General features: G+C 37.8%; 14 non-coding genes across 14 annotated transcripts; all 14 read left to right on the forward strand.

Moving 5' to 3' along the window:
• The first annotated feature begins 786 nt into the window (after positions 1–786).
• TRNAF-GAA (transfer RNA phenylalanine (anticodon GAA)) lies at positions 787–859 on the forward strand. The gene has a single exon. It is a non-coding gene; the product is annotated as a tRNA-Phe (tRNA).
• Positions 860–4,317: 3,458 nt separating this feature from the next.
• TRNAF-GAA (transfer RNA phenylalanine (anticodon GAA)) lies at positions 4,318–4,390 on the forward strand. The gene has a single exon. It is a non-coding gene; the product is annotated as a tRNA-Phe (tRNA).
• A 173-nt stretch (positions 4,391–4,563) lies between these two features.
• Positions 4,564–4,636, forward strand: TRNAF-GAA (transfer RNA phenylalanine (anticodon GAA)). Its single transcript has one exon. It is a non-coding gene; the product is annotated as a tRNA-Phe (tRNA).
• Positions 4,637–5,820: 1,184 nt separating this feature from the next.
• Positions 5,821–5,893, forward strand: TRNAF-GAA (transfer RNA phenylalanine (anticodon GAA)). The gene has a single exon. It is a non-coding gene; the product is annotated as a tRNA-Phe (tRNA).
• A 940-nt stretch (positions 5,894–6,833) lies between these two features.
• TRNAF-GAA (transfer RNA phenylalanine (anticodon GAA)) lies at positions 6,834–6,906 on the forward strand. Its single transcript has one exon. It is a non-coding gene; the product is annotated as a tRNA-Phe (tRNA).
• Positions 6,907–7,079: 173 nt separating this feature from the next.
• Positions 7,080–7,152, forward strand: TRNAF-GAA (transfer RNA phenylalanine (anticodon GAA)). The gene has a single exon. It is a non-coding gene; the product is annotated as a tRNA-Phe (tRNA).
• Positions 7,153–9,350: 2,198 nt separating this feature from the next.
• On the forward strand, positions 9,351–9,423 carry TRNAF-GAA (transfer RNA phenylalanine (anticodon GAA)). Its single transcript has one exon. It is a non-coding gene; the product is annotated as a tRNA-Phe (tRNA).
• Positions 9,424–9,596: 173 nt separating this feature from the next.
• On the forward strand, positions 9,597–9,669 carry TRNAF-GAA (transfer RNA phenylalanine (anticodon GAA)). The gene has a single exon. It is a non-coding gene; the product is annotated as a tRNA-Phe (tRNA).
• Positions 9,670–10,608: 939 nt separating this feature from the next.
• On the forward strand, positions 10,609–10,681 carry TRNAF-GAA (transfer RNA phenylalanine (anticodon GAA)). The gene has a single exon. It is a non-coding gene; the product is annotated as a tRNA-Phe (tRNA).
• A 1,186-nt stretch (positions 10,682–11,867) lies between these two features.
• TRNAF-GAA (transfer RNA phenylalanine (anticodon GAA)) lies at positions 11,868–11,940 on the forward strand. Its single transcript has one exon. It is a non-coding gene; the product is annotated as a tRNA-Phe (tRNA).
• A 1,183-nt stretch (positions 11,941–13,123) lies between these two features.
• On the forward strand, positions 13,124–13,196 carry TRNAF-GAA (transfer RNA phenylalanine (anticodon GAA)). The gene has a single exon. It is a non-coding gene; the product is annotated as a tRNA-Phe (tRNA).
• A 1,185-nt stretch (positions 13,197–14,381) lies between these two features.
• On the forward strand, positions 14,382–14,454 carry TRNAF-GAA (transfer RNA phenylalanine (anticodon GAA)). Its single transcript has one exon. It is a non-coding gene; the product is annotated as a tRNA-Phe (tRNA).
• A 1,184-nt stretch (positions 14,455–15,638) lies between these two features.
• On the forward strand, positions 15,639–15,711 carry TRNAF-GAA (transfer RNA phenylalanine (anticodon GAA)). The gene has a single exon. It is a non-coding gene; the product is annotated as a tRNA-Phe (tRNA).
• A 1,431-nt stretch (positions 15,712–17,142) lies between these two features.
• On the forward strand, positions 17,143–17,215 carry TRNAF-GAA (transfer RNA phenylalanine (anticodon GAA)). The gene has a single exon. It is a non-coding gene; the product is annotated as a tRNA-Phe (tRNA).
• Positions 17,216–18,429: the final 1,214 nt, after the last annotated feature.

Here is an 18,429-nt window from a genome sequence, read left to right on the forward strand (position 1 = left end):
GGCTTGGTTGGCAGAGCATTAGGCTTAAGGTCCCTGTTTAGTTTCTGGGTTTTGGAAAGGTGCATATTAAATGTATTGTAACTTTGTGAAATTTAGTTCACGATGGAATGTCTTCAAATTCTTCAAAGGGAGATCATCTTTTCACTCTCGTGAAGCTAAAATAGTTCAGTGTGGAGAGCTTTACACTGAAGATCTTGAAGTATCTGGCACATCTCTAGGTTTTGCAATGGTCTCGCTGAAGCTCTACAGGTCCTTGCTCAGTATGCAGAGCTTTACACTGAAGATCTTGAAGTACCTGGCTCATCTCTAGGTTTTGCCATGGTCTCGCTGAAGCTCTAAAGGTCCTTGCTTCAATGTTAAGCTTTATCTTGCTAGTATATTGATACTTATCAACTAATTTAAATAAATGTAGCTTCCTGTGAAGTAATTGGAAATTTTCTTGTGCTGGAGAGGACTCTGGTTTGTAATGCAGTTGGATTTCTATGCTGTTGTTGTGTCTTCAATTTTTTAAAAAAGTGTCCCCGCTTACTGTAAGAGGAGGCCGAAATAGCTCAGTTGGGAGAACGTTAGACTGAAGATCTAAAGATCCCTGGTTCGATCCCGGGTTTCGGCATCATTTCACACCATATAAATGTACAAAAATACAACACAACACGTTTAAAAAATTTACTTCCGGTTTGGAAATTTTTGTTATTATTGTAATTGTATTCACAATGTCTTTGCATTTCTATAATGTGGAACATCTTCAAATTCCCAAAACAGTGACCTCCACAACTAGCAGCACAGGCCGAAATAGCTCAGTTGGGAGAGCGTTAGACTGAAGATCTAAAGGTCCCTGGTTCGATCCCGGGTTTCGGCATGTTCTTCTTTGGATATAAAACAACCGATAACTATTTTGGAAGTCTCCTTTTTCTTTCGTAAATTGATAGGGATGCTCCTCATTCAGGAAAGTACATGATTAAAAGTACCCATTTCTAAATCCATCCCAAAACGTTTTCAGTAGGCTTTAAAACCACCAGCAAGGACTGATGCACTGAAAATCTCAACATCCCTACTTGAAATCCAATATTGGATATGCTTGGTAACCAAAACAATGTGATTGATGAAAGTTTAAAAAGTCTTTTGGTTTTGTTTTGTTTTTTCTTAGTCTATTAGAATTTCCATGCTGCCTGAAAATTGCCAGATTGTTCAAAATGTCCTGAGAAAAATATAGAACATAATTCAATTGAAAACAAAACGTTTTCTCAGAGGCTCAAATGGCTTGGTTGGCAGAGCATTAGGCTTAAGGTCCCTGTTTAGTTTCTGGGTTTTGGAAAGGTTCATATTAAATGTATTGTAACTTTGTGAAATTTAGTTCACGATGGAATGTCTTCAAATTCTTCAAAGGGAGATCATCTTTTCCCTCTCGTGAAGCTAAAATAGTTCTGTGTGGAGAGCTTTACACTGAAGATCTTGAAGTATCTGGCACATCTCTAGGTTTTGCAATGGTCTCGCTGAAGCTCTACAGGTCCTTGCTCGGTATGCAGAGTTTTACACTGAAGATCTTGAAGTACCTGGCTCATCTCTAGGTTTTGCCATGGTCTCGCTGAAGCTCTAAAGGTCCTTGCTTCAATGTTAAGCTTTATCTTGCTAGTATATTGATACTTATCAACTAATTTAAATAAATGTAGCTTCCTGTGAAGTAATTGGAAATTTTCTTGTGCTGGAGAGGACTCTGGTTTGTAATGCAGTTGGATTTCTATGCTGTTGTTGTGTCTTCAATTTTTTTTAAAAAGTGTCCACGCTTACTGTTAGAGGAGGCAGAAATAGCTCAGTTGGGAGAGCGTTAGACTGAAGATCTAAAGGTCCCTGGTTCGATCCCGGGTTTCGGCATCTTTTCACACCATATAAATGTACAAAAATACAACACAACACGTTTAAAAAATTTACTTCCGGTTTGGAAATTTTTGTTATTCTTGTAATTGTATTCACAATGTCTTTGCATTTCTATGATGTGGAACATCTTCAAATTCCCAAAACAGTGACCTCCACAACTAGCAGCACAGGCCGAAATAGCTCAGTTGGGAGAGCGTTAGACTGAAGATCTAAAGGTCCCTCGTTCGATCCCGGGTTTCAGCATGTTCTTCTTTGGATATAAAACAACCGATAACTATTTTGGAAGTCTCCTTTTTCTTTCGTAAATTGATAGGGATGCTCCTCATTCAGGAAAGTACATGATTAAAAGTACCCATTTCTAAATCCATCCCAAAACGTTTTCAGTAGGCTTTAAAACCACCAGCAAGGACTGATGCACTGAAAATCTCAACATCCCTACTTGAAATCCAATATTGGATATGCTTGGTAACCAAAACAATGTGATTGATGAAAGTTTAAAAAGTCTTTCGGTTTTGTTTTGTTTTTTCTTAGTCTATTAGAATTTCCATGCTGCCTGAAAATTGCCAGATTGTTCAAAATGTCCTGAGAAAAATATAGAACATAATTCAATTGAAAACAAAACGTTTTCTCAGAGGCTCAAATGGCTTGGTTGGCAGAGCATTAGGCTTAAGGTCCCTGTTTAGTTTCTGGGTTTTGGAAAGGTGCATATTAAATGTATTGTAACTTTGTGAAATTTAGTTCACGATGGAATGTCTTCAAATTCTTCAAAGGGAGATCATCTTTTCACTCTCGTGAAGCTAAAATAGTTCAGTGTAAAGAGCTTTACACTGAAGATCTTGAAGTATCTGGCACATCTCTAGGTTTTGCAATGGTCTCGCTGAAGCTCTACAGGTCCTTGCTCAGTATGCAGAGCTTTACACTGAAGATCTTGAAGTACCTGGCTCATCTCTAGGTTTTGCCATGGTCTCGCTGAAGCTCTAAAGGTCCTTGCTTCAATGTTAAGCTTTATCTTGCTAGTATATTGATACTTATCAACTAATTTAAAGAAATGTAGCTTCCTGTGAAGTAATTGGAAATTTTCTTGTGCTGAAGAGGACTCTGGTTTGTAATGCAGTTGGATTTCTATGCTGTTGTTGTGTTTTCCATTTTTTTTTAAAAGTGTCCACGCTTACTGTTAGAGGAGGCCGAAATAGCTCAGTTGGGAGAGCTTTAGACTGAAGATCTAAAGGTCCCTGGTTCGATCCCGGGTTTCGGCATCTTTTCACACCATATAAATGTACAAAAATACAACACAACACGTTTAAAAAATTTACTTCCGGTTTGGAAATTTTTGTTATTCTTGTAATTGTATTCACAATGTCTTTGCATTTCTATGATGTGGAACATCTTCAAATTCCCAAAACAGTGACCTCCACAACTAGCAGCACAGGCCGAAATAGCTCAGTTGGGAGAGCGTTAGACTGAAGATCTAAAGGTCCCTGGTTCAATCCTGGGTTTCGGCACGTTCTTTTTTGGATATAAAACAACTGATAACTATTTTGGAAATCTCCTTTTTCTTTCGTAAATTGATAGGGATGCTCCTCATTCAGGAAAGTACATGATTAAAAGTACCCATTTCTAAATCCATCCCAAAACGTTTTCAGTAGGCTTTAAAACCACCAGCAAGGACTGATGCACTGAAAATCTCAACATCCCTACTTGAAATCCAATATTGGATATGCTTGGTAACCAAAACAATGTGATTGATGAAAGTTTAAAAAGTCTTTCGGTTTTGTTTTGTTTTTTCTTAGTCTATTAGAATTTCCATGCTGCCTGAAAATTGCCAGATTGTTCAAAATGTCCTGAGAAAAATATAGAACATAATTCAATTGAAAACAAAACATTTTCTCAGAGGCTCAAATGGCTTGGTTGGCAGAGCGTTAGGCTTAAGGTCCCTGTTTAGTTTCTGGGTTTTGGAAAGGTTCATATTAAATGTATTGTAACTTTGTGAAATTTAGTTCACGATGGAATGTCTTCAAATTCTTCAAAGGGAGATCATCTTTTCACTCTCGTGAAGCTAAAATAGTTCAGTGTGGAGAGCTTTACACTGAAGATCTTGAAGTATCTGGCACATCTCTAGGTTTTGCAATGGTCTCGCTGAAGCTCTACAGGTCCTTGCTCAGTATGCAGAGCTTTACACTGAAGATCTTGAAGTACCTGGCTCATCTCTAGGTTTTGCCATGGTCTCGCTGAAGCTCTAAAGGTCCTTGCTTCAATGTTAAGCTTTATCTTGCTAGTATATTGATACTTATCAACTAATTTAAATAAATGTAGCTTCCTGTGAAGTAATTGGAAATTTTCTTGTGCTGGAGAGGACTCTGGTTTGTAATGCAGTTGGATTTCTATGCTGTTGTTGTGTTTTCCATTTTTTTTAAAAAGTGTCCACGCTTACTGTTAGAGGAGGCCGAAATAGCTCAGTTGGGAGAGCGTTAGACTGAAGATCTAAAGGTCCCTGGTTCGATCCCGGGTTTCGGCATCTTTTCACACCATATAAATGTACAAAAATACAACACAACACGTTTAAAAAATTTACTTCCGGTTTGGAAATTTCTGTTATTCTTGTAATTGTATTCACAATGTCTTTGCATTTCTATGATGTGGAACATCTTCAAATTCCCAAAACAGTGACCTCCACAACTAGCAGCACAGGCCGAAATAGCTCAGTTGGGAGAGCGTTAGACTGAAGATCTAAAGGTCCCTGGTTCGATCCCGGGTTTCGGCATGTTCTTCTTTGGATATAAAACAACTGATAACTATTTTGGAAGTCTCCTTTTTCTTTCGTTAATTGATAGGGATGCTCCTCATTCAGGAAAGTACATGATTAAAAGTACCCATTTCTAAATCCATCCCAAAACGTTTTCAGTAGGCTTTAAAACCATCAGCAAGGACTGATGCACTGAAAATCTCAACATCCCTACTTGAAATCCAATTTTGGATATGCTTGGTAACCAAAACAATGTGATTGATGAAAGTTTAAAAAGTCTTTCGGTTTTGTTTTGTTTTTTCTTAGTCTATTAGAATTTCCATGCTGCCTGAAAATTGCCAGATTGTTCAAAATGTCCTGAGAAAAATATAGAACATAATTCAATTGAAAACAAAACGTTTTCTCAGAGGCTCAAATGGCTTGGTTGGCAGAGCATTAGGCTTAAGGTCCCTGTTTAGTTTCTGGGTTTTGGAAAGGTTCATATTAAATGTATTGTAACTTTGTAAATTTAGTTCACGATGGAATGTCTTCAAATTCTTCAAAGGGAGATCATCTTTTCACTCTCGTGAAGCTAAAATAGTTCAGTGTGGAGAGCTTTACACTGAAGATCTTGAAGTATCTGGCACATCTCTAGGTTTTGCAATGGTCTCGCTGAAGCTCTACAGGTCCTTGCTCAGTATGCAGAGCTTTACACTGAAGATCTTGAAGTACCTGGCTCATCTCTAGGTTTTGCCATGGTCTCGCTGAAGCTCTAAAGGTCCTTGCTTCAATGTTAAGCTTTATCTTGCTAGTATATTGATACTTATCAACTAATTTAAATAAATGTAGCTTCCTGTGAAGTAATTGGAAATTTTCTTGTGCTGGAGAGGACTCTGGTTTGTAATGCAGTTGGATTTCTATGCTGTTGTTGTGTCTTCAATTTTTTAAAAAAGTGTCCCCGCTTACTGTAAGAGGAGGCCGAAATAGCTCAGTTTGGAGAGCATTAGACTGAAGATCTAAAGGTCCCTGGTTCGATCCCGGGTTTCGGCATCTTTTCACACCATATAAATGTACAAAAATACAACACAACACGTTTAAAAAATTTACTTCCGGTTTGGAAATTTTTGTTATTCTTGTAATTGTATTCACAATGTCTTTGCATTTCTATGATGTGGAACATCTTCAAATTCCCAAAACAGTGACCTCCACAACTAGCAGCACAGGCCGAAATAGCTCAGTTGGGAGAGCGTTAGACTGAAGATCTAAAGGTCCCTGGTTCGATCCCGGGTTTCGGCATGTTCTTCTTTGGATATAAAACAACCGATAACTATTTTGGAAGTCTCCTTTTTCTTTCGTAAATTGATAGGGATGCTCCTCATTCAGGAAAGTACATGATTAAAAGTACCCATTTCTAAATCCATCCCAAAACGTTTTCAGTAGGCTTTAAAACCACCAGCAAGGACTGATGCACTGAAAATCTCAACATCCCTACTTGAAATCCAATATTGGATATGCTTGGTAACCAAAACAATGTGATTGATGAAAGTTTAAAAAGTCTTTCGGTTTTGTTTTGTTTTTTCTTAGTCTATTAGAATTTCCATGCTGCCTGAAAATTGCCAGATTGTTCAAAATGTCCTGAGAAAAATATAGAACATAATTCAATTGAAAACAAAACGTTTTCTCAGAGGCTCAAATGGCTTGGTTGGCAGAGCATTAGGCTTAAGGTCCCTGTTTAGTTTCTGGGTTTTGGAAAGGTTCATATTAAATGTATTGTAACTTTGTGAAATTTAGTTCACGATGGAATGTCTTCAAATTCTTCAAAGGGAGATCATCTTTTCACTCTCGTGAAGCTAAAATAGTTCAGTGTGGAGAGCTTTACACTGAAGATCTTGAAGTATCTGGCACATCTCTAGGTTTTGCAATGGTCTCGCTGAAGCTCTACAGGATCCTTGCTCGGTATGCAGAGCTTTACAATGAAGATCTTGAAGTACCTGGCTCATCTCTAGGTTTTGCCATGGTCTCGCTGAAGCTCTAAAGGTCCTTGCTTCAATGTTAAGCTTTATCTTGCTAGTATATTGATACTTATCAACTAATTTAAATAAATGTAGCTTCCTGTGAAGTAATTGGCAATTTTCTTGTGCTGGAGAGGACTCTGGTTTGTAATGCAGTTGGATTTCTATGCTGTTGTTGTGTCTTCAATTTTTTTAAAAGGTGTCCACGCTTACTGTTAGAGGAGGCCGAAATAGCTCAGTTGGGAGAGCGTTAGACTGAAGATCTAAAGGTCCCTGGTTCGATCCCGGGTTTCGGCATCTTTTCACACCATATAAATGTACAAAAATACAACACAACACGTTTAAAAAATTTACTTCCGGTTTGGAAATTTTTGTTATTCTTGTAATTGTATTCACAATGTCTTTGCATTTCTATGATGTGGAACATCTTCAAATTCCCAAAACAGTGACCTCCACAACTAGCAGCACAGGCCGAAATAGCTCAGTTGGGAGAGCGTTAGACTGAAGATCTAAAGGTCCCTGGTTCGATCCCGGGTTTCGGCATGTTCTTCTTTGGATATAAAACAACTGATAACTATTTTGGAAGTCTCCTTTTTCTTTCGTTAATTGATAGGGATGCTCCTCATTCAGGAAAGTACATGATTAAAAGTACCCATTTCTAAATCCATCCCAAAACGTTTTCAGTAGGCTTTAAAACCATCAGCAAGGACTGATGCACTGAAAATCTCAACATCCCTACTTGAAATCCAATTTTGGATATGCTTGGTAACCAAAACAATGTGATTGATGAAAGTTTAAAAAGTCTTTCGGTTTTGTTTTGTTTTTTCTTAGTCTATTAGAATTTCCATGCTGCCTGAAAATTGCCAGATTGTTCAAAATGTCCTGAGAAAAATATAGAACATAATTCAATTGAAAACAAAACGTTTTCTCAGAGGCTCAAATGGCTTGGTTGGCAAAGCATTAGGCTTAAGGTCCCTGTTTAGTTTCTGGGTTTTGGAAAGGTTCATATTAAATGTATTGTAACTTTGTAAATTTAGTTCACGATGGAATGTCTTCAAATTCTTCAAAGGGAGATCATCTTTTCACTCTCGTGAAGCTAAAATAGTTCAGTGTGGAGAGCTTTACACTGAAGATCTTGAAGTATCTGGCACATCTCTAGGTTTTGCAATGGTCTCGCTGAAGCTCTACAGGTCCTTGCTCAGTATGCAGAGCTTTACACTGAAGATCTTGAAGTACCTGGCTCATCTCTAGGTTTTGCCATGGTCTCGCTGAAGCTCTAAAGGTCCTTGCTTCAATGTTAAGCTTTATCTTGCTAGTATATTGATACTTATCAACTAATTTAAATAAATGTAGCTTCCTGTGAAGTAATTGGAAATTTTCTTGTGCTGGAGAGGACTCTGGTTTGTAATGCAGTTGGATTTCTATGCTGTTGTTGTGTCTTCAATTTTTTAAAAAAGTGTCCCCGCTTACTGTAAGAGGAGGCCGAAATAGCTCAGTTTGGAGAGCATTAGACTGAAGATCTAAAGGTCCCTGGTTCGATCCCGGGTTTCGGCATCTTTTCACACCATATAAATGTACAAAAATACAACACAACACGTTTAAAAAATTTACTTCCGGTTTGGAAATTTTTGTTATTCTTGTAATTGTATTCACAATGTCTTTGCATTTCTATGATGTGGAACATCTTCAAATTCCCAAAACAGTGACCTCCACAACTAGCAGCACAGGCTGAAATAGCTCAGTTGGGAGAGCGTTAGACTGAAGATCTAAAGGTCCCTGGTTCGATCCCGGGTTTCGGCATGTTCTTCTTTGGATATAAAACAACCGATAACTATTTTGGAAGTCTCCTTTTTCTTTCGTAAATTGATAGGGATGCTCCTCATTCAGGAAAGTACATGATTAAAAGTACCCATTTCTAAATCCATCCCAAAACGTTTTCAGTAGGCTTTAAAACCACCAGCAAGGACTGATGCACTGAAAATCTCAACATCCCTACTTGAAATCCAATATTGGATATGCTTGGTAACCAAAACAATGTGATTGATGAAAGTTTAAAAAGTCTTTCGGTTTTGTTTTGTTTTTTCTTAGTCTATTAGAATTTCCATGCTGCCTGAAAATTGCCAGATTGTTCAAAATGTCCTGAGAAAAATATAGAACATAATTCAATTGAAAACAAAACGTTTTCTCAGAGGCTCAAATGGCTTGGTTGGCAGAGCATTAGGCTTAAGGTCCCTGTTTAGTTTCTGGGTTTTGGAAAGGTTCATATTAAATGTATTGTAACTTTGTGAAATTTAGTTCACGATGGAATGTCTTCAAATTCTTCAAAGGGAGATCATCTTTTCACTCTCGTGAAGCTAAAATAGTTCAGTGTGGAGAGCTTTACACTGAAGATCTTGAAGTATCTGGCACATCTCTAGGTTTTGCAATGGTCTCGCTGAAGCTCTACAGGATCCTTGCTCGGTATGCAGAGCTTTACACTGAAGATCTTGAAGTACCTGGCTCATCTCTAGGTTTTGCCATGGTCTCGCTGAAGCTCTAAAGGTCCTTGCTTCAATGTTAAGCTTTATCTTGCTAGTATATTGATACTTATCAACTAATTTAAATAAATGTAGCTTCCTGTGAAGTAATTGGCAATTTTCTTGTGCTGGAGAGGACTCTGGTTTGTAATGCAGTTGGATTTCTATGCTGTTGTTGTGTTTTCCATTTTTTTTTAAAAGTGTCCACGCTTATTGTTAGAGGAGGCCGAAATAGCTCAGTTGGGAGAGCGTTAGACTGAAGATCTAAAGGTCCCTGGTTCGATCCCGGGTTTCGGCATCTTTTCACACCATATAAATGTACAAAAATACAACACAACACGTTTAAAAAATTTACTTCCGGTTTGGAAATTTTTGTTATTCTTGTAATTGTATTCACAATGTCTTTGCATTTCTATGATGTGGAACATCTTCAAATTCCCAAAACAGTGACCTCCACAACTAGCAGCACAGGCCGAAATAGCTCAGTTGGGAGAGCGTTAGACTGAAGATCTAAAGGTCCCTGGTTCGATCCCGGGTTTCGGCATGTTCTTCTTTGGATATAAAACAACCGATAACTATTTTGGAAGTCTCCTTTTTCTTCGTAAATTGATAGGGATGCTCCTCATTCAGGAAAGTACATGATTAAAAGTACCCATTTCTAAATCCATCCCAAAACGTTTTCAGTAGGCTTTAAAACCACCAGCAAGGACTGATGCACTGAAAATCTCAACATCCCTACTTGAAATCCAATATTGGATATGCTTGGTAACCAAAACAATGTGATTGATGAAAGTTTAAAAAGTCTTTCGGTTTTGTTTTGTTTTTTCTTAGTCTATTAGAATTTCCATGCTGCCTGAAAATTGACAGATTGTTCAAATTGTCCTGAGAAAAATATAGAACATAATTCAATTGAAAACAAAACGTTTTCTCAGAGGCTCAAATGGCTTGGTTGGCAGAGCATTAGGCTTAAGGTCCCTGTTTAGTTTCTGGGTTTTGGAAAGGTTCATATTAAATGTATTGTAACTTTGTGAAATTTAGTTCACGATGGAATGTCTTCAAATTCTTCAAAGGGAGATCATCTTTTCACTCTCGTGAAGCTAAAATAGTTCTGTGTGGAGAGCTTTACACTGAAGATCTTGAAGTATCTGGCACATCTCTAGGTTTTGCAATGGTCTCTCTGAAGCTCTACAGGTCCTTGCTCGGTATGCAGAGCTTTACACTGAAGATCTTGAAGTACCTGGCTCATCTCTAGGTTTTGCCATGGTCTCGCTGAAGCTCTAAAGGTCCTTGCTTCAATGTTAAGCTTTATCTTGCTAGTATATTGATACTTATCAACTAATTTAAATAAATGTAGCTTCCTGTGAAGTAATTGGAAATTTTCTTGTGCTGGAGAGGACTCTGGTTTGTAATGCAGTTGGATTTCTATGCTGTTGTTGTGTTTTCAATTTTTTTTAAAAAGTGTCCACGCTTACTGTTAGAGGAGGCCGAAATAGCTCAGTTGGGAGAGCGTTAGACTGAAGATCTAAAGGTCCCTGGTTCGATCCCGGGTTTCGGCATCTTTTCACACCATATAAATGTACAAAAATACAACACAACACGGTTAAAAAATTTACTTCCGGTTTGGAAATTTTTGTTATTCTTGTAATTGTATTCACAATGTCTTTGCATTTCTATGATGTGGAAAATCTTCAAATTCCCAAAACAGTGACCTCCACAACTAGCAGCACAGGCCGAAATAGCTCAGTTGGGAGAGCGTTAGACTGAAGATCTAAAGGTCCCTGGTTCAATCCCGGGTTTCGGCACGTTCTTTTTTGGATATAAAACAACTGATAACTATTTTGGAAATCTCCTTTTTCTTTCGTAAATTGATAGGGATGCTCCTCATTCAGGAAAGTACATGATTAAAAGTACCCATTTCTAAATCCATCCCAAAACGTTTTCAGTAGGCTTTAAAACCACCAGCAAGGACTGATGCACTGAAAATCTCAACATCCCTACTTGAAATCCAATATTGGATATGCTTGGTAACCAAAACAATGTGATTGATGAAAGTTTAAAAAGTCTTTCGGTTTTGTTTTGTTTTTTCTTAGTCTATTAGAATTTCCATGCTGCCTGAAAATTGCCAGATTGTTCAAAATGTCCTGAGAAAAATATAGAACATAATTCAATTGAAAACAAAACGTTTTCTCAGAGGCTCAAATGGCTTGGTAGGCAGAGCATTAGGCTTAAGGTCCCTGTTTAGTTTCTGGGTTTTGGAAAGGTTCATATTAAATGTATTGTAACTTTGTGAAATTTAGTTCACGATGGAATGTCTTCAAATTCTTCAAAGGGAGATCATCTTTTCACTCTCGTGAAGCTAAAATAGTTCTGTGTGGAGAGCTTTACACTGAAGATCTTGAAGTATCTGGCACATCTCTAGGTTTTGCAATGGTCTCGCTGAAGCTCTACAGGTCCTTGCTCGGTATGCAGAGCTTTACACTGAAGATCTTGAAGTACCTGGCTCATCTCTAGGTTTTGCCATGGTCTCGCTGAAGCTCTAAAGGTCCTTGCTTCAATGTTAAGCTTTATCTTGCTAGTATATTGATACTTATCAACTAATTTAAATAAATGTAGCTTCCTGTGAAGTAATTGGAAATTTTCTTGTGCTGGAGAGGACTCTGGTTTGTAATGCAGTTGGATTTCTATGCTGTTGTTGTGTTTTCAATTTTTTTTAAAAAGTGTCCACGCTTACTGTTAGAGGAGGCCGAAATAGCTCAGTTGGGAGAGCGTTAGACTGAAGATCTAAAGGTCCCTGGTTCGATCCCGGGTTTCGGCATCTTTTCACACCATATAAATGTACAAAAATACAACACAACACGTTTAAAAAATTTACTTCCGATTTGAAAATTTTTGTTATTCTTGTAATTGTATTCACAATGTCTTTGCATTTCTATGATGTGGAGCATCTTCAAATTCCCAAAACAGTGACCTCCACAACTAGCAGCACAGGCCGAAATAGCTCAGTTGGGAGAGCGTTAGACTGAAGATCTAAAGGTCCCTGGTTCAATCCCGGGGTTCGGCATGTTCTTCTTTGGATATAAAACAACCGATAACTATTTTGGAAGTCTCCTTTTTCTTTCGTTAATTCGTTAATTCTCCTCATTCAGGAAAGTACATGATTAAAAGTACCCATTTCTAAATCCATCCCAAAACGTTTTCAGTAGGCTTTAAAACCACCAGCAAGGACTGATGCACTGAAAATCTCAACATCCCTACTTGAAATCCAATATTGGATATGCTTGGTAACCAAAACAATGTGATTGATGAAAGTTTAAAAAGTCTTTCGGTTTTGTTTTGTTTTTTCTTAGTCTATTAGAATTTCCATGCTGCCTGAAAATTGCCAGATTGTTCAAAATGTCCTGAGAAAAATATAGAACATAATTCAATTGAAAACAAAACGTTTTCTCAGAGGCTCAAATGGCTTGGTTGGCAGAGCATTAGGCTTAAGGTCCCTGTTTAGTTTCTGGGTTTTGGAAAGGTTCATATTAAATGTATTGTAACTTTGTGAAATTTAGTTCACGATGGAATGTCTTCAAATTCTTCAAAGGGAGATCATCTTTTCACTCTCGTGAAGCTAAAATAGTTCAGTGTGGAGAGCTTTACACTGAAGATCTTGAAGTATCTGGCACATCTCTAGGTTTTGCAATGGTCTCGCTGAAGCTCTACAGGTCCTTGCTCAGTATGCAGAGCTTTACACTGAAGATCTTGAAGTACCTGGCTCATCTCTAGGTTTAGCCATGGTCTCGCTGAAGCTCTAAAGGTCCTTGCTTCAATGTTAAGCTTTATCTTGCTAGTATATTGATACTTATCAACTAATTTAAATAAATGTAGCTTCCTGTGAAGTAATTGGAAATTTTCTTGTGCTGGAGAGGACTCTGGTTTGTAATGCAGTTGGATTTCTATGCTGTTGTTGTGTCTTCAATTTTTTAAAAAAGTGTCCCCGCTTACGGTAAGAGGAGGCCGAAATAGCTCAGTTGGGAGAGCGTTAGACTGAAGATCTAAAGGTCCCTGGTTCGATCCCAGGTTTCGGCATCTTTTCACACCATATAAATGTACAAAAATACAACACAACACGTTTAAAAAATTTACTTCCGGTTTGGAAATTTTTGTTATTCTTGTAATTGTATTCACAATGTCTTTGCATTTCTATGATGTGGAACATCTTCAAATTCCCAAAACAGTGACCTCCACAACTAGCAGCACAGGCCAAAATAGCTCAGTAGGGAGAGCGTTAGACTGAAGATCTAAAGGTCCCTGGTTCGATCCCGGGTTTCGGCATGTTCTTCTTTGGATATAAAACAACCGATAACTATTTTGGAAGTTTCCTTTTTCTTTCGTAAATTGATAGGGATGCTCCTCATTCAGGAAAGTACATGATTAAAAGTACCCATTTCTAAATCCATCCCAAAACGTTTTCAGTAGGCTTTAAAACCACCAGCAAGGACTGATGCACTGAAAATCTCAACATCCCTACTTGAAATCCAATATTGGATATGCTTGGTAACCAAAACAATGTGATTGATGAAAGTTTAAAAAGTCTTTCGGTTTTGTTTTGTTTTTTCTTAGTCTATTAGAATTTCCATGCTGCCTGAAAATTGCCAGATTGTTCAAAATGTCCTGAGAAAAATATAGAACATAATTCAATTGAAAACAAAACGTTTTCTCAGAGGCTCAAATGGCTTGGTTGGCAGAGCATTAGGCTTAAGGTCCCTGTTTAGTTTCTGGGTTTTGGAAAGGTTCATATTAAATGTATTGTAACTTTGTGAAATTTAGCTCACGATGGAATGTCTTCAAATTCTTCAAAGGGAGATCATCTTTTCACTCTCGTGAAGCTAAAATAGTTCTGTGTGGAGAGCTTTACACTGAAGATCTTGAAGTATCTGGCACATCTCTAGGTTTTGCAATGGTCTCGCTGAAGCTCTACAGGTCCTTGCTCGGTATGCAGAGCTTTACACTGAAGATCTTGAAGTACCTGGCTCATCTCTAGGTTTTGCCATGGTCTCGCTGAAGCTCTAAAGGTCCTTGCTTCAATGTTAAGCTTTATCTTGCTAGTATATTGATACTTATCAACTAATTTAAATAAATGTAGCTTCCTGTGAAGTAATTGGAAATTTTCTTGTGCTGGAGAGGACTCTGGTTTGTAATGCAGTTAGATTTCTATGCTGTTGTTGTGTCTTCAATTTTTTTAAAAAGTGTCCACGCTTACTGTTAGAGGAGGCCGAAATAGCTCAGTTGGGAGAGCGTTAGACTGAAGATCTAAAGGTCCCTGGTTCGATCCCGGGTTTCGGCATCTTTTCACACCATATAAATGTACAAAAATACAACACAACACGTTTAAAAAATTTACTTCCGGTTTGGAAATTTTTGTTATTCTTGTAATTGTATTCACAATGTCTTTGCATTTCTATGATGTGGAACATCTTCAAATTCCCAAAACAGTGACCTCCACAACTAGCAGCACAGGCCAAAATAGCTCAGTTGGGAGAGCGTTAGACTGAAGATCTAAAGGTCCCTGGTTCGATCCTGGGTTTCGGCATGTTCTTCTTTGGATATAAAACAACCGATAACTATTTTGGAAGTCTCCTTTTTCTTTCGTAAATTGATAGGGATGCTCCTCATTCAGGAAAGTACATGATTAAAAGTACCCATTTCTAAATCCATCCCAAAACGTTTTCAGTAGGCTTTAAAACCACCAGCAAGGACTGATGCACTTAAAATCTCAACATCCCTACTTGAAATCCAATATTGGATATGCTTGGTAACCAAAACAATGTGATTGATGAAAGTTTAAAAAGTCTTTCGGTTTTGTTTTGTTTTTTCTTAGTCTATTAGAATTTCCATGCTGCCTGAAAATTGCCAGATTGTTCAAAATGTCCTGAGAAAAATATAGAACATAATTCAATTGAAAACAAAACGTTTTCTCAGAGGCTCAAATGGCTTGGTTGGCAGAGCATTAGGCTTAAGGTCCCTGTTTAGTTTCTGGGTTTTGGAAAGGTTCATATTAAATGTATTGTAACTTTGTGAAATTTCGTTCACGATGGAATGTCTTCAAATTCTTCAAAGGGAGATCATCTTTTCACTCTCGTGAATCTAAAATAGTTCAGTGTAAAGAGCTTTACACTGAAGATCTTGAAGTATCTGGCACATCTCTAGGTTTTGCAATGGTCTCGCTGAAGCTCTACAGGTCCTTGCTCAGTATGCAGAGCTTTACACTGAAGATCTTGAAGTACCTGGCTCATCTCTAGGTTTTGCCATGGTCTCGTGAAGCTCTAAAGGTCCTTGCTTCAATGTTAAGCTTTATCTTGCTAGTATATTGATACTTATCAACTAATTTAAATAAATGTAGCTTCCTGTGAAGTAATTGGAAATTTTCTTGTGCTGGAGAGGACTCTGGTTTGTAATGCAGTTGGATTTCTATGCTGTTGTTGTGTCTTCAATTTTTTTAAAAAGTGTCCACGCTTACTGTTAGAGGAGGCCGAAATAGCTCAGTTGGGAGAGCGTTAGACTGAAGATCTAAAGGTCCCTGGTTCGATCCCGGGTTTCGGCATCTTTTCACACCATATAAATGTACAAAAATACAACACAACACGTTTAAAAAATTTACTTCCGGTTTGGAAATTTTTGTTATTCTTGTAATTGTATTCACAATGTCTTTGCATTTCTATGATGTGGAACATCTTCAAATTCCCAAAACAGTGACCTCCACAACCAGCAGCACAGGCCAAAATAGCTCAGTTGGGAGAGCGTTAGACTGAAGATCTAAAGGTCCCTGGTTCAATCCCGGGTTTCGGCATGTTCTTCTTTGGATACAAAACAACCGATAACTATTTTGGAAGTCTCCTTTTTCTTTCGTTAATTGATAGGGATGCTCCTCATTCAGGCAAGTACATGATTAAAAGTACCCATTTCTAAATCCATCCCAAAACGTTTTCAGTAGGCTTTAAAACCACCAGCAAGGACAGATGCACTGAAAATCTCAACATCCCTACTTGAAATCCAATATTGGATATGCTTGGTAACCAAAACAATGTGATTGATGTAAGTTTAAAAAGTCTTTCGGTTTTGTTTTGTTTTTTCTTAGTCTATTAGAATTTCCATGCTGCCTGAAAATTGCCAGATTGTTCAAAATGTCCTGAGAAAAATATAGAACATAATTCAATTGAAAACAAAACGTTTTCTCAGAGGCTCAAATGGCTTGGTTGGCAGAGCTTTAGGCTTAAGGTCCCTGTTTAGTTTCTGGGTTTTGGAAAGGTTCATATTAAATGTATTGTAACTTTGTGAAATTTAGTTCACGATGGAATGTCTTCAAATTCTTCAAAGGGAGATCATCTTTTCACTCTCGTGAAGCTAAAATAGTTCAGTGTGGAGAGCTTTACACTGAAGATCTTGAAGTATCTGGCACATCTCTAGGTTTTGCAATGGTCTCGCTGAAGCTCTACAGGTCCTTGCTCGGTATGCAGAGCTTTACACTGAAGATCTTGAAGTACCTGGCTCATCTCTAGGTTTTGCCATGGTCTCGCTGAAGCTCTAAAGGTCCTTGCTTCAATGTTAAGCTTTGTCTTGCTAGTATATTGATAATTATCAACTAATTTAAATAAATGTAGCTTCCTGTGAAGTAATTGGAAATTTTCTTGTGCTGGAGAGGACTCTGGTTTGTAATGCAGTTGGATTTCTATGCTGTTGTTGTGTCTTCAATTTTTTAAAAAAGTGTCCCCGCTTACTGTAAGAGGAGGCAGAAATAGCTCAGTTGGGAGAGCGTTAGACTGAAGATCTAAAGGTCCCTGGTTCGATCCCGGGTTTCGGCATCTTTTCACACCATATAAATGTACAAAAATACAACACAACACGTTTAAAAAATTTACTTCCGGTTTGGAAATTTTTGTTATTCTTGTAATTGTATTCACAATGTCTTTGCATTTCTATGATGTGGAACATCTTCAAATTCCCAAAACAGTGACCTCCACAACTAGCAGCACAGGCCGAAATAGCTCAGTTGGGAGAGCGTTAGACTGAAGATCTAAAGGTCCCTGGTTCGATCCCGGGTTTCGGCACGTTCTTCTTTGGATATAAAACAACTGATAACTATTTTGGAAGTCTCCTTTTTCTTTCGTAAATTGATAGGGATGCTCCCCATTCAGGAAAGTACATGATTAAAAGTACCCATTTCTAAATCCATCCCAAAACGTTTTCAGTAGGCTTTAAAACCACCAGCAAGGACTGATGCACTTAAAATCTCAACATCCCTACTTGAAATCCAATATTGGATATGCTTGGTAACCAAAACAATGTGATTGATGAAAGTTTAAAAAGTCTTTCGGTTTTGTTTTGTTTTTTCTTAGTCTATTAGAATTTCCATGCTGCCTGAAAATTGCCAGATTGTTCAAAATGTCCTGAGAAAAATATAGAACATAATTCAATTGAAAACAAAACGTTTTCTCAGAGGCTCAAATGGCTTGGTTGGCAGAGCATTAGGCTTAAGGTCCCTGTTTAGTTTCTGGGTTTTGGAAAGGTTCATATTAAATGTATTGTAACTTTGTGAAATTTCGTTCACGATGGAATGTCTTCAAATTCTTCAAAGGGAGATCATCTTTTCACTCTCGTGAATCTAAAATAGTTCAGTGTAAAGAGCTTTACACTGAAGATCTTAAAGTATCTGGCACATCTCCAGGTTTTGCAATGGTCTCGCTGAAGCTCTACAGGTCCTTGCTCAGTATGCAGAGCTTTACACTGAAGATCTTGAAGTACCTGGCTCATCTCTAGGTTTTGCCATGGTCTCGCTGAAGCTCTAAAGGTCCTTGCTTCAATGTTAAGCTTTATCTTGCTAGTATATTGATACTTATCAACTAATTTAAATAAATGTAGCTTCCTGTGAACTAATTGGAAATTTTCTTGTGCTGGAGAGGACTCTGGTTTGTAATGCAGTTGGATTTCTATGCTGTTGTTGTGTCTTCAATTTTTTAAAAAAGTGTCCCCGCTTACTGTAAGAGGAGGCAGAAATAGCTCAGTTGGGAGAGCGTTAGACTGAAGATCTAAAGGTCCCTGGTTCGATCCCGGGTTTCGGCATCTTTCCACACCATATAAATGTACAAAAATACAACACAACATGTTTAAAAAATTTACTTCCGGTTTGGAAATTTTTGTTATTCTTGTAATTGTATTCACAATGTCTTTGCATTTCTATGATGTGGAACATCTTCAAATTCCCAAAACAGTGACCTCCACAACTAGCAGCACAGGCCGAAATAGCTCAGTTGGGAGAGCGTTA

This window comes from Engystomops pustulosus, chromosome 1, assembly GCF_040894005.1.
Source record: "Engystomops pustulosus chromosome 1, aEngPut4.maternal, whole genome shotgun sequence".
Lineage (NCBI taxonomy): Eukaryota > Metazoa > Chordata > Amphibia > Anura > Leptodactylidae > Engystomops > Engystomops pustulosus.